Source organism: Numenius arquata, chromosome 14 (genome assembly GCF_964106895.1).
Source record: "Numenius arquata chromosome 14, bNumArq3.hap1.1, whole genome shotgun sequence".
NCBI lineage: Eukaryota > Metazoa > Chordata > Aves > Charadriiformes > Scolopacidae > Numenius > Numenius arquata.
In genome coordinates this window covers 1,689,412-1,704,142 of record NC_133589.1, presented here as the reverse complement: position 1 = coordinate 1,704,142, position 14,731 = coordinate 1,689,412, and the positions used below count along the sequence as shown (strand labels likewise).

General features: G+C 44.5%; 1 protein-coding gene across 1 annotated transcript in view; it reads left to right on the top strand.

The window, feature by feature from the left end:
• The window catches only part of PRKAR1B (protein kinase cAMP-dependent type I regulatory subunit beta), a 94,225-nt gene that overhangs the window by 33,718 nt on the left and 45,776 nt on the right, over nucleotides 1–14,731 (top strand). The gene's annotated exons all lie outside the window — the stretch shown is intronic.

The window sequence follows — 14,731 nt, the reverse complement described above, 5'->3', positions numbered from 1 at the left end:
TCTAATCCTGCGGAAAACCATGTCATCTGATCCCTCAGATAACCTAAAGGAAGATATTTTTATTTTCTCCAGTTTATGGGAGAAAATACAGTTGTTGGAAAGCTGCTCCGTAACACTACTGTTCCCATGGCAAGAGAACATCTCATTTCCAGACTAAATGTTTATGTATGTTGATTTTTTCGTGCCCTCATTGTCCATTAGTTAAAATAACTTTTTCAACTCTGATGTTCACCCTTACCCTTGCCTCTCATCTCTATGTGTTTATAAATGTCTGTTCTTTACTTTTTCTGCTGTGATTCAAACTCTTTTCTTTCTTTATAAGAGATGGGCTCTCCCTTACACTTACCACCCCAGAATACCTTTTTTTTTAAAGCTTTTTGAATCAAATGCGTCTTGTTTCTTTTCCACGTTGGAAGGTTGATGAGAGTCGTGCACAATATTGTAGTGATATTATTTACAGAAGTGCTTTTTACAGTGGCATTAACGTTTCCCTGCTCACTCGGAAGCAACCCAGCTTATACCGATACAGGGTGGGGTGGCTTTCTTTTTCCCAGCCAAGGGTAAAAAGGGTAACTTACAGTTATCCAGTGATTTAATAAATTCAGATTAAAGTAGAAATAGCTGCTGTGACTTCAACGTGCATGGCCTTTCATGTTAGATCACTGAATTTCATTCCAATTTTATTACTTCAGTCATCAAAAGCATCCATTTTTCCCTGTGATGCTCTGTGCGATGCCTCCGAACGCAGCATCTCTGCTTCTCATGACGGGGCCCTGAAATTACTTATTTATTCTTACTGAAATTACCTCTGGGCTTGTTCCTCCTCTTCCAATATCAACTGTTGTTAATCCACCTTAAATTATTACCTTAAACACATTTTGGGTCTTCTTCCTAATCAACTTTTCCATTTTAACTGGCAGTTTACCTCGTAGCACTGAACATGCTGTGAAGAAGGGATGGATGTATTTTGTGCAGAATATCAGTTATCAAATAAAGGGAGAAGGCAGATATTGCAGAGTGTCTCGTTTTCCAGTTATCTCTATGACTTCCCTTATTCTTGCCTTCAAAATTTGTTTTTCAGCCTTGCATTGCCGAGGTTGGGCTGATGCTGAATCTGGGGCTGCGCGGGTTTCCTTGGGGTGATCAATCCACAGCCACCAAAGACGATGAACAAAGCGCCTTCTAGTTCACTCTTTTCTGAGTTGATTGATAAAAGCTCAGAGATTCCCGCTCCAGTCCCCATTTCACATCAGGAAAACCTGACCTTCCTGAGCCTTTCGGAATAAGGATTTCGGGCTGTGGGATGTCCAATAGATCTAGTTTTCAGCTGCATGAGAACTAACTACTGGGTATCTCCCCCTCAAAATGCTAGCGAAGTAGACAGTATTTTTAGAAATCTCGATTTCTAATTAAAAAAAAATCAACCCAAAGGAGGTTTATGCCTCTCCATTTTTCCTCCCAGCAGGTCACTGAGTCTCTGCTTCTCCTAAAATCTCATCCAAAACTTTCCCCGTTATTTCCTCATCATTCTGCAGGCTGTGAAATAATTACCATATAAAATGTTTCACCATATAAATGAGCTCAGTATATAAAATATATATTGTATTGCAGTAAGAATCCGTAGTGGGCTCTTCACAGTAGCCAAAAGAACTTCAATTGTAAGGGAAATTTTTTGGCGCTATTTCAGAGTGAAAGTGACATTAAATGTAAATATTTTGAATGTTGTAATTGTTATTGCTGTTCACTTTTACGAGCATCCTCATGGGGTAAAGTAGTTTGTGAGAAACAAGATCTGCCTGTTGTGGACTCAGCTTCTGCTCGGAGGAGACCGCGGCCCTTTGCTGAGCATTTCAGAGTCGGGCTTTAGTAATTGAGTCTGTTTTGGCGTTATATTGTCCTGAACAGACTGTCCTGAAATTATCAGTTCTTCTGAAAACCCATAAATGTGAATTTTTGGCATCTAATTTTGAAAATCTTGGCTATAAGTTTTATGCAGCGATTCTGTCTGTCGAGAGAACAGAACTTAACCTGAGATCCCACAGAATTGCAGGATGGTTTGTGTTAGAAGGGACCTTAAAGACCACCCGGTCCCACCCCCTGCCCTGAGCAGGGACACCTCCCACTAGACCAGGTTGCTCAAAATACAAAGATATTTTGTCTTTTGCTTGTCAGGTTTTTATCTTCCTTCCATCTTCCCATTTTTGTATAGCTGAAAAATCACTTTTCCCTCCTTTGCAAGCTAAGAAATAAATCCTGCTTACGAGTTCAGCCATTCAGCCATTCCTTGAATTACTAAGAACGTTAATAAAATTTAATGAAATACAAAGTGTTCATATTAATGAGACTTCAGAGGCTTCTAAAATATTCAGAGCAATAATGTTTCATGGATTATTTTGGAGTACTCTCTGCAGGGGCCAACTGGGATCCGATCACTGACACCTGGGGCTCTAGTGTAGCCTTTGGAAACCCGCGTCAAAATAAACCACGGCGCTTTGAGAGACCAAAACTCCAGCAGGAAACAGGGGCAGAGCTATACACCCCCCCCAACACCAACGGCATCGGAGAGGCCATTAAAACAAATGATATAAATGAGGCTGTAAGGCCTGCGAGGTGATTAATGCCTGCGGTGACAAGTTGGAGGCACAGGAGGAGATTAAAGATGAAGTTAAAGGTAACAGCACGAACAGGCATCTTCCTGCCCCGCGCTTCTAATTGCTCTTCCTTCCTGCAGACCCAGTGACCAGCACCGCCTGCCTTCCTCCCGCAGACTGGTCAGACTGGGAGAGGAATGCGATTTTTTTTGGAGAACTTTGTTCTCTCTTGTCTTCCTTTTTTCTTCTTTCTTTTTTTTTTTTCTTTTTTTTTTTCTTTTTTTCCTTCCTTTTTTTTCTTCTTTTCTTTTTTTTTTTTCTTTTCTTTTCGTATAGTTGAATAGTTTCTTTTTTTTTTTTCTTTTCCCTGTTCTGCCATCCACTGGGTGCACAGCAAAAAAATCAGCAGTCCCGTGGAAGCTGTCCCTGTTGGCTTTAGGCAGTGTCCTGCATCGGGACATAAGTGGTCCTGATATTCCCAGCTGGGAATATGTTGGTCCAAACCAGGCTCCAGCTGCCCAAACTGGTACAGTTTGCGAAGGGGAGGCCACCAGCAGGCACAGGAAAGGACTGCAGATTTCTCTCACTCGACTTTCCAAAACAATTGTTCAAAGAACAAGAAAAACCTGGAGCATAAAACGCGCCCAGGCTCCCGGAGCATTGAGGCTCAGCGGTAGTGTATCCTCTGCCTTATTTGCAGAAGGTTTTAACACTTGACCTGAAAAGTCAACAAAAGAATCACCATCTCCCATCTTAATAAATTAAGTTCTATCTTCTCTAATCACTTCCTACAAACACACAAAGTCATCTGTTTCCTTTTGGCTTAGATCTTGTATGCTGTTTGGAGGAAGAAGGTCTACTTTTGTCAGCACTCCTGTTAAATTTATTTGCTTTTCTAGTTCAAGGAAAAAGCCTATAACTCTGAAAGTCATCCAGTGCTTTTATTTATTTATTTATTTTGCTCAGTTTGATTGATATGTCTTTCTTCTGAGCTCAGACAAAACTGACCACAGCTACAATAAAAGTGCCTCTTGTTAAAAGCGCTTCCAGAAGATCCATGTGTTCCCCTCCTGCATTTGCCTTGTCTGGGAAGAAACTTGACCTTAGATGAAGGTGGGTTGGATTCTGAAGTGCTCCAGCAGAAACGTTCTGGCTGATAAGTCCAGAGCTAAACAATTATTCAGACTCCTTTCCTGTATCATAGAATCACAGGATGGTTTGGGTTGGAAGGGACCTTAAAGCCCATCCATTCCCACCCCCTGCCCTGGGCAGGGACACCTTCCACTAGACCAGGTTGCTCCAAGCCGCGTCCAACCTGGCCTTGAACCGCTCCAGAGATGGGGTATCGTATATAACTCTGGTTCTTGCGTTACAAGCCTGGGTTCTCAAGGTAAGGTGGAAATAGGGCAGCAAATTTACACGTAAGGTCCTGACTTCACTTTTTGTCTCTGAAACCTCTCCTACAGCTCATGGGGCCAAGGAAGGCACCTGGAGAAGCAGAAATGTCACCCTGAGATACCATCAGTGCCGACATGCGCAAATAGCTCTATCTAACACTCGTTGTTTGGTTCTTTCCAGCAAAATTAAGAAATTGCTGTAAAAAATTCTGTTGATGATCATTCTTCCAAATAATCTGGGTAAATATCTGTAGATAGACTTGTGTCTGTGAATGTATATATACATTTATATTTATTTATTTCATGTTTCATAGGCCACCAAGATTTATTGTCCTTGGTAGTAAATATTAACCTTGGATTTATCTCAGTCAATGTTTACCTCTTAGGCCAATAAATCTTGAGGTTCACCTTAACAGAAGTCAATATCTGCTTAGTGTTCAGCTCCATCATTAATATAAATATTTTAGTAACCTTTGCATGTATCAGTCTATTTTTTAAAGCCAATGTTACAAATCCTGTGGCACATCAGTAGGTTATTTTTCAGGTCTGTTTATGCGTTTAAGATTTTTTTCAATAACCTCTGATATTGCTGTCGGGGTGTTGCAGGAAGCGTGCAGTGGGGTTTTTGGGGAGAATCTGCGGATGGTGAGTGCAGGTGGGTGGTTCAGAGACCAGGGACCTGGCTTGGTTCATCCTGCATTTACCTACTAGAAGGACATAAGCGTTGTTGCTTATGGTCTTTTTTCCAGACTTTCTTTGTACGAGCAAACCTTTGGGAGATGAAGTGTTTGCTTTCCTGCGTCCGTCACTGAGCTGAGGGTCAGCAGGGACCTTTAGGCCACCTGGGCTGGCCTTCTTATCTCCTGCCGTCTTTGTCTCCTATTGAAGAAACACTTTCCTCCTCCCCTCTCTTTTGACCCTCACTGAGGTGAAATTTCTCTGCAGTGTTCCTATCAAAGTTTAGTTTTTAAATGGCGTTTGATTTGGTGGGGTAACATCTCAGCCTAGATTCCCACTGAAGTGTCCCTGAGGCCGGAGCGTGGCTTTGTGGGTCCCTCCAGGCGTTGCCCGTCCCTGCCCGTCTACTCAGACATGAGCATCCCGTCTAAATGTTATCTCCAGCCCTTCACTCATGAGGGTGGTCCCTCCTGATGTCCTCCCCCTAAAAAATGAGCTGCAAAGTGGGCTTTAAATGCCCGAGCCTTTCCTCCCCCTCGTCTGGCCACAGGAAGATGGAAAGGAAGGATAGGAGGTGGGTCCACAAGTTGTGAAACCCTCTCTTTAAAATAAAGCAGCCCGGAGGCAAGATTTTTATGGGATCCAGGGCACTTAATTCAGGCACTGAGCTCAGATTTTCCCTTGTTACAATTATTACTACATTGCAAAGCACATAAATAATGCTCATGATTACAAGGCACTTCACCAGCACAGATAAGAGAGATGTTCTTCATCCCAGAAGAACATCCATCCCATTCTCACTCCAAATCCCCGATTCTACCCACCCCTTTTTCATTAAATTACTCCTTTAATTTCAAGTGTGAGTGCTGACTGCTCGCGCGGATGAAAGCTGGCGGGGTTAAACCCTTGGTGAGCCTATAGAAAATGGAGAGTTCTCTATTCTTCATTATAAAGGTGCTGTCGGCGTAAAATGGTTTAAAAACGTTGTGCTAAGGGGAATTCTGATCCCTGTCACATGAAACGGCAGAAATGTCAGAGCGGGGATTTATATGAATATTCCTTGAAGAGAAGGAAAGACAAGGAATTAGTTGTTCTCTCGTCCTATTTATTCCCCTTAATTGGATTTATTTTTAAGTGGGGCTTTAGTATAGAAATTTCTGCTTCATTTCTTCATCGTATTTTGGAATTTCATATCAATGCAGATAAAGCCTGCTTGCCCTACATTAAAAATACACCGAAACCAGTGGAGATATGTTTCTTAAACAGCAAAATATCTTTTTTTTTTTTTTTTTTAGCTATTTTTTTAAACCTAACCGAAACCAGTTCTCAGCTAACAGACGGGAGCATTTGGAGGTGCCCGTTGCCGGAGTTGTCGGCAGCGGGGTTACCCAGCCAGGGTTCGGGACTGGGAGCACTGGGAGCCCTTCTCCCTGGGGAGGCACCAGCCCGTCCAGGGAAGGAGCCGTGAAGCATTTATTTTCGCAGAGGGATTTGTTCGCCACAGGCCACATGGGGCTGGTTTGTGCCCGAGACCTGACGGAGCAGGCAGAGCGCTTGGCTGGGTTTCGCTGCGTGCCTCGCGGTCAGACGGAGGAGCAGCTTAGCTGTTGTCAGCCTTTGATTCATAGACTTGTGTAAATGGGCAAAAAAAAAATTCCTTTCTATCATGCCAGAGGCCAAATTAAACAGAAATCTGTGAAGCGGGAGGGTTATTTAGTTGGGAGGAAGCGACATGGGTCGTGTGATAATGGGCCCCGGCGAGTTTTTTTTGCAATTTGTTTCGGGGCTGAGTTTGTCCTGTTTTATTTAATGCCATAAAATACAGTTCTTCCTGCTGAGAAATCGCTTAGAGATGATCCCGGCGTGAAGGCAGGCGCGGAGACAGCAGCGCCCGGCAGAAGGGCTGCGAAGGTTTGGACTGAGAGTGACCACCAACGCCTGGGTTAATGGGGACCCACCGGTCCTGTTCCCTTTCAGGCAGGCATCCCAAAAATGCAGGGCAGCTCCGCGGGACACACGCAGCCCTGTCCTCCCTCTCCCAGCCCAGCTGGGACTGACGGATCTGCCATCACCGGGGAAAGATGACCCCGTGCACCTTCCATTGCAGAATTTAACGTTGGCCACCCCTGATTTTTTTTTAATTTAATTTTTAATTTTTTAATTTAATTTTTTCTTTTTAATTTTATTTTTCCCCCGCAGCAAAATGTGGGAGAAGGAGATTATTGCTGTGTTTGCAAGGCAGGTTTTGTAAACCAGAGCAAACTGGAAGGGAACTGGTGCTGTGGGGTTGGAGGAAGCGGGTGGTGCTGCCAGTAATCCTGGGTGTCTCCAGAATGTCTTTGATGGACGTTTTAGTGGTCGGTGAAGAATTGGAGAAGAAGTTACTAACAAAGATGGAAAAAGTAATGTAACTACATCCGAATTTATTTATATAGGTATGAGGAAAGTGCACCCTTAGGTCTCTCTGCATCTAGAGATTTAAAGAGCTCTTCATGCTTAAAAAAGCTCCCTGTCCCTCAGACCCCTGCAAAGACGCAAAAAATGCATGTATCAGCCGATCTCATCGATCTCTCTTTTCTCCTTCTTTGAACTAGGGGAGCTGTAAAGAAATGGAGCTGCTTAATTGCCATGGTTCACTAAAAAGCTCCTACAAGAGAAGTATTTATTGTCGAGGGAAGTTTTATCTCTGGTTCGTTTTATTGTAAAAGATTCTATCTCAGAAATGCCGTGAATCAGAGATGAAGGGGAGTAACGATAAACTTAGGGAAAACAGAAGGAAAAGGTGTGGGCGTGTGAGTTTGCACATGTCTGTGAGCTATAATAGATATGCAAATAGAAAAGCAAGTGCTTGTGGACATGTGGTTTTGTGTCAGCCATGGATTTTATTCATCAGCTATTTAACACTGGATTTACACACTTTCAAAAAATAATCCTGACTCATTCGAGCGAACCTTTATCAGCAAGTTTATAATGATTTCATTTGGTGATCCAATTATAAACTGAATTGAGTCCTCTCCACTAACACAGGTTAAAATGTTTTTATTACACGCAGCTGTTTGATATCTCCAGGTGTGGGAGCGCACCGCGGGGATGGAAATTAATTAAGCAGGATGTGGGAGATGCTTGGAGCCGTATGTTCCCTGCTTGTCAGCCAGGGGAGACGCGTGTCAAACACTGCCTGATGGGTTGCAGCGTGTCTTCCTCTGCCCTCCTCTGCCTTCCTCTGCCCTCCTCTGCCTCCTCTGCCCTCCTCTGCCTTCCTCTGCCCTCCTCTGCCCTCTTCTGCCTCCTCTGCCTTCCTCTGCCCTCCTCTGCCCTCCTCTGCCCTCTTCTGCCTCCTCTGCCTTCCTCTGCCCTCCTCTGCCCTCTTCTGCCTCCTCTGCCTTCCTCTGCCCTCCTCTGCCCTCCTCTGCCCTCTTCTGCCTCCTCTGCCTTCCTCTGCCCTCCTCTGCCCTCTTCTGCCTCCTCTGCCCTCCTCTGCCTTCCTCTGCCCTCCTCTGCCCTCTTCTGCCTCCTCTGCCCTCCTCTGCCTTCCTCTGCCCTCCTCTGCCCTCTTCTGCCTCCTCTGCCCTCCTCTGCCCTCTTCTGCCTCCTCTGCCCTCCTCTGCCCTCCTCTGCCCTCTTCTGCCTCCTCTGCCCTCCTCTGCCTTCCTCTGCCCTCCTCTGCCCTCTTCTGCCTCCTCTGCCCTCCTCTGCCCTCCTCTGCCCTCCTCTGCCTTCCTCTGCCTCCTCTGCCCTCTTCTGCCTCCTCTGCCCTCCTCTGCCCTCTTCTGCCTCCTCTGCCCTCCTCTGCCCTCCTCTGCCCTCTTCTGCCTCCTCTGCCCTCCTCTGCCCTCTTCTGCCTCCTCTGCCTTCCTCTGCCCTCTTCTGCCTCCTCTGCCCTCCTCTGCCTTCCTCTGCCCTCTTCTGCCTCCTCTGCCCTCCTCTGCCCTCTTCTGCCTCCTCTGCCCTCCTCTGCCCTCCTCTGCCCTCTTCTGCCTCCTCTGCCCTCCTCTGCCCTCTTCTGCCTCCTCTGCCCTCCTCTGCCCTCCTCTGCCCTCTTCTGCCTCCTCTGCCCTCCTCTGCCCTCCTCTGCCCTCTTCTGCCTCTTCTGCCCTCCTCTGCCTTCCTCTGCCCTCCTCTGCCCTCTTCTGCCTCGTCTGCCCTCCTCTGCCTTCCTCTTTCTCCTCTACCCTCCTCTGCCTTCCTCTGCCCTCCTCTTCCTCTTCTGCCTTCCTCTGCCCCCCTCTGCCTCGCCACTGCCTGGGAACTCCAGCTCCAGAGCCTGGGCTTCCCTTTTCTATCACTTCCCATCTTTCCCAGGGGCACTGCGCAGTGATACACGTGTCACCAGAGTCACCCCAGGAGTTTACTGATGTGCACAACTATTTGACACGAACACGATGAAGAAACCCTCTGACTGCGTTTATATTGAGCATCGTGTCATTCTTTAGCGTCGTGTCATTTTTTAGCATTAGCATCCTCACCATTCTCGCAGAATCCTGGTTTTTAATCTTAATAGCAAGGGCCACCAGGCAAGGAAGGGAAAAGATTTTAACCTCATACCCAATAATTCTTATCTATTTTTGTGCTGATGGAGTTGCCAGGCAGAGGTGCTGTCTTGTGGCGCTCCAACCTTCCCTCTGCAGAAGCTGTAGTCATAAAAATAGTGCGTAGGAGCAGTAAGTATATGATTTGAAGGAACAATCATAATTATCAAATACAATTTAATTTTCCCATATTTATAGAAAATGGTTAGAAGTGATTCTTGAACAGGGTGGGAAAAAAAAGTAAAAGAAAAGAAAATAATGAAAAAAGGTGAATATTTTGTTTATGTCCAGGTTCCACAGTCTCAACAGTTTGTTTGTAGACAAGCTCTGAATAGGAAAATTGGGTGAATTATTAGAATAAAATACTTTCATTTTCTCTGTGAACAGTTTGCTAATCATAGGGGTGCAAGAAAACATAAAAATAACATAAAAATTTTTGTGACAAAATGTTCTCCATCTCAATCTCAAAGGCCAAACAGAAAATGCTGTTACTGTTGTGGGGAAGATGTTTCACTGCATGATGTGAACAGTAAGGTGATGGATATAGTAAGGTTTTGTTCATATTTACTTATGTACATGAGAAATATAATTTATCATACTTCATCATTTAAAATAAGGTCCTATATCCCCATACAGGCATATCCCTAAGGATGTATGTCCCGTGTCCCTGTGTTGGGGGACATCTCCTCCATCATCTGCTCCAAAGATCACATAACAATCCGTTTATAACTGCAAGCTGGGAGTTTTTTAAATCTCAGCATATACTATTACATTTTCAAAGAACTTTGTCTGCAGTGAGGATGGAACTGGGACACGGTGATCAGTGACCGGTGTGGGTGCCATTTACCCAGCGCCTCCTCAGCTGCGTTACCTGATTATAAAGCGAGGACCGGGAGCGTGTGGTGGCTCTGTGGCTTCATTGGGATAGTCCAGAAGAGGGAGCTTGAAATTAAAGAGTGAAGAGGTTTAAAAGTACCAGAAGGAATAAGTTGTTTAAATATGGGAGCTTTGTTATGGCCACCCTTTATCACTGGTGGAATTTTCCTTCATATTAATAACAACAAGAGAGGTTTGTTCTGGGGATGATAGTTATTCTTGTGGTGGTGTGTTTCTGTCCCACCAGAAGCAATTTTCATTCAGCTTTTAAGTTCAAATACTTATTTTTCAGTGTGGTATTTGCCATTGCGTGTCCAGAACGTTTGAGAAAATGACGAGTAATTAATTGTGTGGAACATGTAAATCATATATACTCATGTGTGACTGGAAGGGCCGTCCTTCTCTTCAGTCACCTCAAATACATCGACCTCGTTTCGGTGACACCAGGGCTGAAGTTGGCCCCCTTTGCCTGACGTTCATGGCTCCTCAGTGTGCCAGGCGCTTCTGCAGTGCCCACACATGCAAGTAATGCCTTCTCTGCTTCTAATAATTGTGGGTTTGGAGCTTTCTCAAAGTAAAAGCTGCATTAGAGTAAAAGTCTCTTGTCTTCACGTCAGTCTGGTACCTGCTGGGTAAGGACTGAGTTCCTAATCCCTATCCTGTACCTACTAAACCAGAAAGAAGCTGTGCACTCTAGTGTGTGTATATATATATGTGTATATTTGTGCATCATAACCAGGTAGAAAATGGGTTTTATTGACCCAAGTTTCTCTGTTTTGTTTTTTCTTTTTTCCTTGTTTGTTTTCTTCTTGGCATTTAAATTTTTTCCCCATCTTGAATTTCAGTTCCAAGATCAAAATACCTTGATCTCTGCTCAGAAACAGAAAACAAGCAAACAGACGTGATTAAGTTTCATTGAAATACCATTTTCAACAACAATGTCATATTTTCATTTCAACCTTTTTGCTAAGAAGCTTAATTCTGAAATAAATTCATAATGAAAAGGAGATCCTCTGAAGATATCACAGTAGGACATTCAGACGGGTTTCGAAACTTTAAAAAACCTTTTAAATGGGGAATGACATCAGCCATTTTCCACAAGAATATTCAGTTTATTGAACTGTGGTTTTTTTTCTGAAAAAAAAACCCACTATGTTCCCTAATTTCTAACCAAGGCCTCCTGGTGTGCACAGACCGTGTTGATGAGCAGGGATATTAGTGATGTGAAGCTGGGATCCAGTCTCGTGGCAATTACCCGTACACAAGTGTGGATATTCCTACGTTGCTACACAGAGAGCATATTTTCCATGGATGATGAGTGGGATTTCCTCCAGCTGGCTCCTGACTCACGCTCCCTGAGCCCGGGACCACCTTGGCTCTCCCACTGGGAGCCAAGCCCTGGGCTCCTGGTGGCTGGAAGGGGCTTCCAGACATCCCTGCTCAAAGCGGGTCCTGGCAGGGTTGGCTGCTCTCACCAAGGGCCTTGCCCAGTTGACTTTTGAAACAACCCCACGTTCCCTGGGCCCCTCTTCCAGTCTTTGACCACCCAGTCTTTGACCACCCTCATAGTGAAACTTTTTATATCAGGTGGGAATTCCCTCCGTTCCCATTTTGTCCCTGTTGCCTTTGCATCCCTCTGCTCTGCAGCTCTAAGGAGACTCTGCCTCTGTCTTCTCCACACTCCCCATTAAGTACCTGTAGACAGCAATAAGATCTCCGTCTCATCTTCTCCCATGAGATCTTCTTCTCATATAAGAATAAACACAGTTCTCCCACCCTCTCTGCACCAGCTCTGTGCCCCAGGTCTTGGACTGTTTTGGTGGCCACTGTGGACTGGTTCCAGTTTGTCAACGGCTTTCTTGTATGGGGGAGCCCAAAACTGGACATGGTGCTCCAGACTGTCTTAGAAGGGCTAAACAGATGGAAATGAAATCAGTTCCTTCAACCTGCTGGCTACACCCTTGTCGATACAGCCCCATCTGCAGTTGTCCTTGGGCTACAAACCATGAAAATGTCTGATCTTGTGAGGGGTGGGCAGGAGGAGGAGAGGCTGAGGAGAAAGCATTGGGGAAGGATGTGGGATTGGACCTTGTCACTCTTGAGCCACAAGGCCTGGCCCCATTTCAGAGGGTCCCCCTCTTGTTGCCGTTGGCCATGACAGATGGTTTTCCAGCTGAAGGTCTCAGCACACACTGTTTCTCTTGGAAAACTGTTGGTAATGTGGGGAAGATGATGGGAACCATTGACACATAGATGTATAGAGTCTGTAAAATGCATTGAGGCTCTGCTCATGAAGTCTCATTGCGTGTAATAAGTCATGAACCTATGAAAGGACTTCATAAAACAGTAGAAATGAAAATACTTCACAGAAACAGAAGATGACAATTTTTTATTTCTTTGTTTTACATGCCTGTTATTCATGTGGACTTGTGACCTAATAAATGTTATGGAATTAGACGTGGACGTTAATTTCAACCTGCCATTCAGAATGTCTCCTCATGTCCGATTGCAAAGACTTACATGGGCATTACAGTAAAATTAATGTATGTCTGAATTGTCATAATACCTAAAAATCGACCATTATATGGAAGTAATTAAATAATCTTGATTCTTAACAGCATTGTATGCTGCCCTAATTAATTTGTTGATGTCCTAACAGGAAAAAAACAGCAGAAGTAGATGGGTGATGTTTCCATTAAGGCTTCGGTGCTGACTCTCCGCCTGCGACACCACGTATTTGATTATAGCAATTGTAAGCTCTGGGCTGGTAGTTTTAAATACCTCTAAAAAGGGATCTTTTATTTCACCTGCGTGCATTGCTTTTATTCTCAATAGTGGGTAAATAATAGTAATTGTTTCTCGGTGGTGTCAGCGTTGTACGCCAGCGTTCTGGGAACGAGCGTTGTGGATGGAAGCCTTATGCTTACACACAGCGTTCTATTCAGTGGGGAAGTGCTGCATTTACTCAGTTATTCCTTCACTCCCTAGATGTTAACTGACACCAATGGTCTGGTTTAAATTCTGTGCTCTCCGTCCTTACAGAGCAGGAGAGGCGGTTGTCAGAACAATTGCTAGAAAGTTGTTATCTTTTCAGGAAATGAATCAGAAGGAAATATTAGACGTACACCAGAAGAGACACCTCCCCACCCCCCAAGTTCAGAAATCTTAAAATAGTGCCCAGATATAATTGCTATAGCTAAAGAAAGGCAGAGTCACCATCGACAGTGTTTACTAAACTTTAAAGGTACACAAGTAGGGAAGGTTTAAAACCCTGGGATCCTCCTGCCTGGGCAGCTTCACTGCGAGAAGTCACGGCGTGTCTTTAGCTGAGTTGTGCCAGAGCAGCTCCACGTCTTCTAAAGCGATCCTCAACAACACAGGGCTGCCTTTGTTTTGCTGGAGAGATGGCAAAAGAAGAAAAAAAACCCTCTGTATAGTGCAGACACTGAAGGCTTTCTGAGCCTGCCTGCACAATGAAATTGTTCTGATTGAACTATGACAAATTATAACCTGCAGGTATAACGAGGATTTTCCATTTTTGCCTAACACATATACATTTTGTCTCTTCCATTTTTTTTTTCCTTTCCTGCAATGCATTCAGCACAGCAAGGGCTGGAAAGAAATCTGATTGTGAAACTGATAAATTGTCTTACATAGTTTCCCTATTTTGGCCATTGCCATGGTCTGGTTCGGAAAGTGCTTGGAATCCTCCTTCTCTGGCTTTGTTTTAGCAAGCCTCTTCTCGGTCGCCCATTGCCAGTGCTCTCCTACCTGCAGCACACATCATTTCTTTTTGGGTCTATCTCATATTCTACGTTGACTCCAAGCAGCCTCGGTGTAAAAGCAGACGAGATAATTTATTTTGATCCCTCCCTTTTCCTTGTGAGAAAGAGAACCCCTTGGCCCTGCCCTCTCTACTGGCTTCCTCTTTGCACAGTCACGTCTTGGCACATGGGGTCTACAAGAGGCTACTGAATTAAATCAGCGAAGTGTTTCATCATATTTGTTTTGCAGTCTCTGGGATAGACTCTTTGCTGGTCTAAATAGCTGCGGTCTCATGGATTCGAGTAGAGTTTTCTTTCTCTGCATGAAAAGGGACCCGGGGAGGTGGCCAGAAGTCCTTACCGAGGGCAGGGGACCGGCACCCGTGGTCTCAGGTCTGATCTCTGGTTTGCAGGTCTCCTGAACACTCATAGAAGACACTTCAGGTGTTAAAACTCACTGCAAACCTTTGGTATCCTTGACCATTTAAAAAAAAGTCTTTTAAATTTTGATATTCCCTAAGAAGAATATGGTATTTTTTTATTGAATAGATAGAGATTTTGTGTCTAAACGCATTTCTTGATTTCACTTTGTTGGACTGGATGTTCTGTGCTGCTCACAATCTTGTCTTGTAATTTATTTTTGAATTACACTATCAAAAAGTTAAAAAGAATTAAATGTGTAGAAATCCCCCTGGAATACATTAGTGATGTCCTGCTGGCATCTCCCTTCGGATCCAAAGGTGGATATTCAGGTCCATACAGTCCCAAGGCTTCCAAGCTGAAAGTTGCCTTTGATACCTCCTGATTGGAACCAAGGTTTGACTCCAGGTTCCATGGGGAACCAGATCCAGATCCTTTGGAAGCAGGTAGGGAAGCTGTGAGAAAATTGCAAAGCC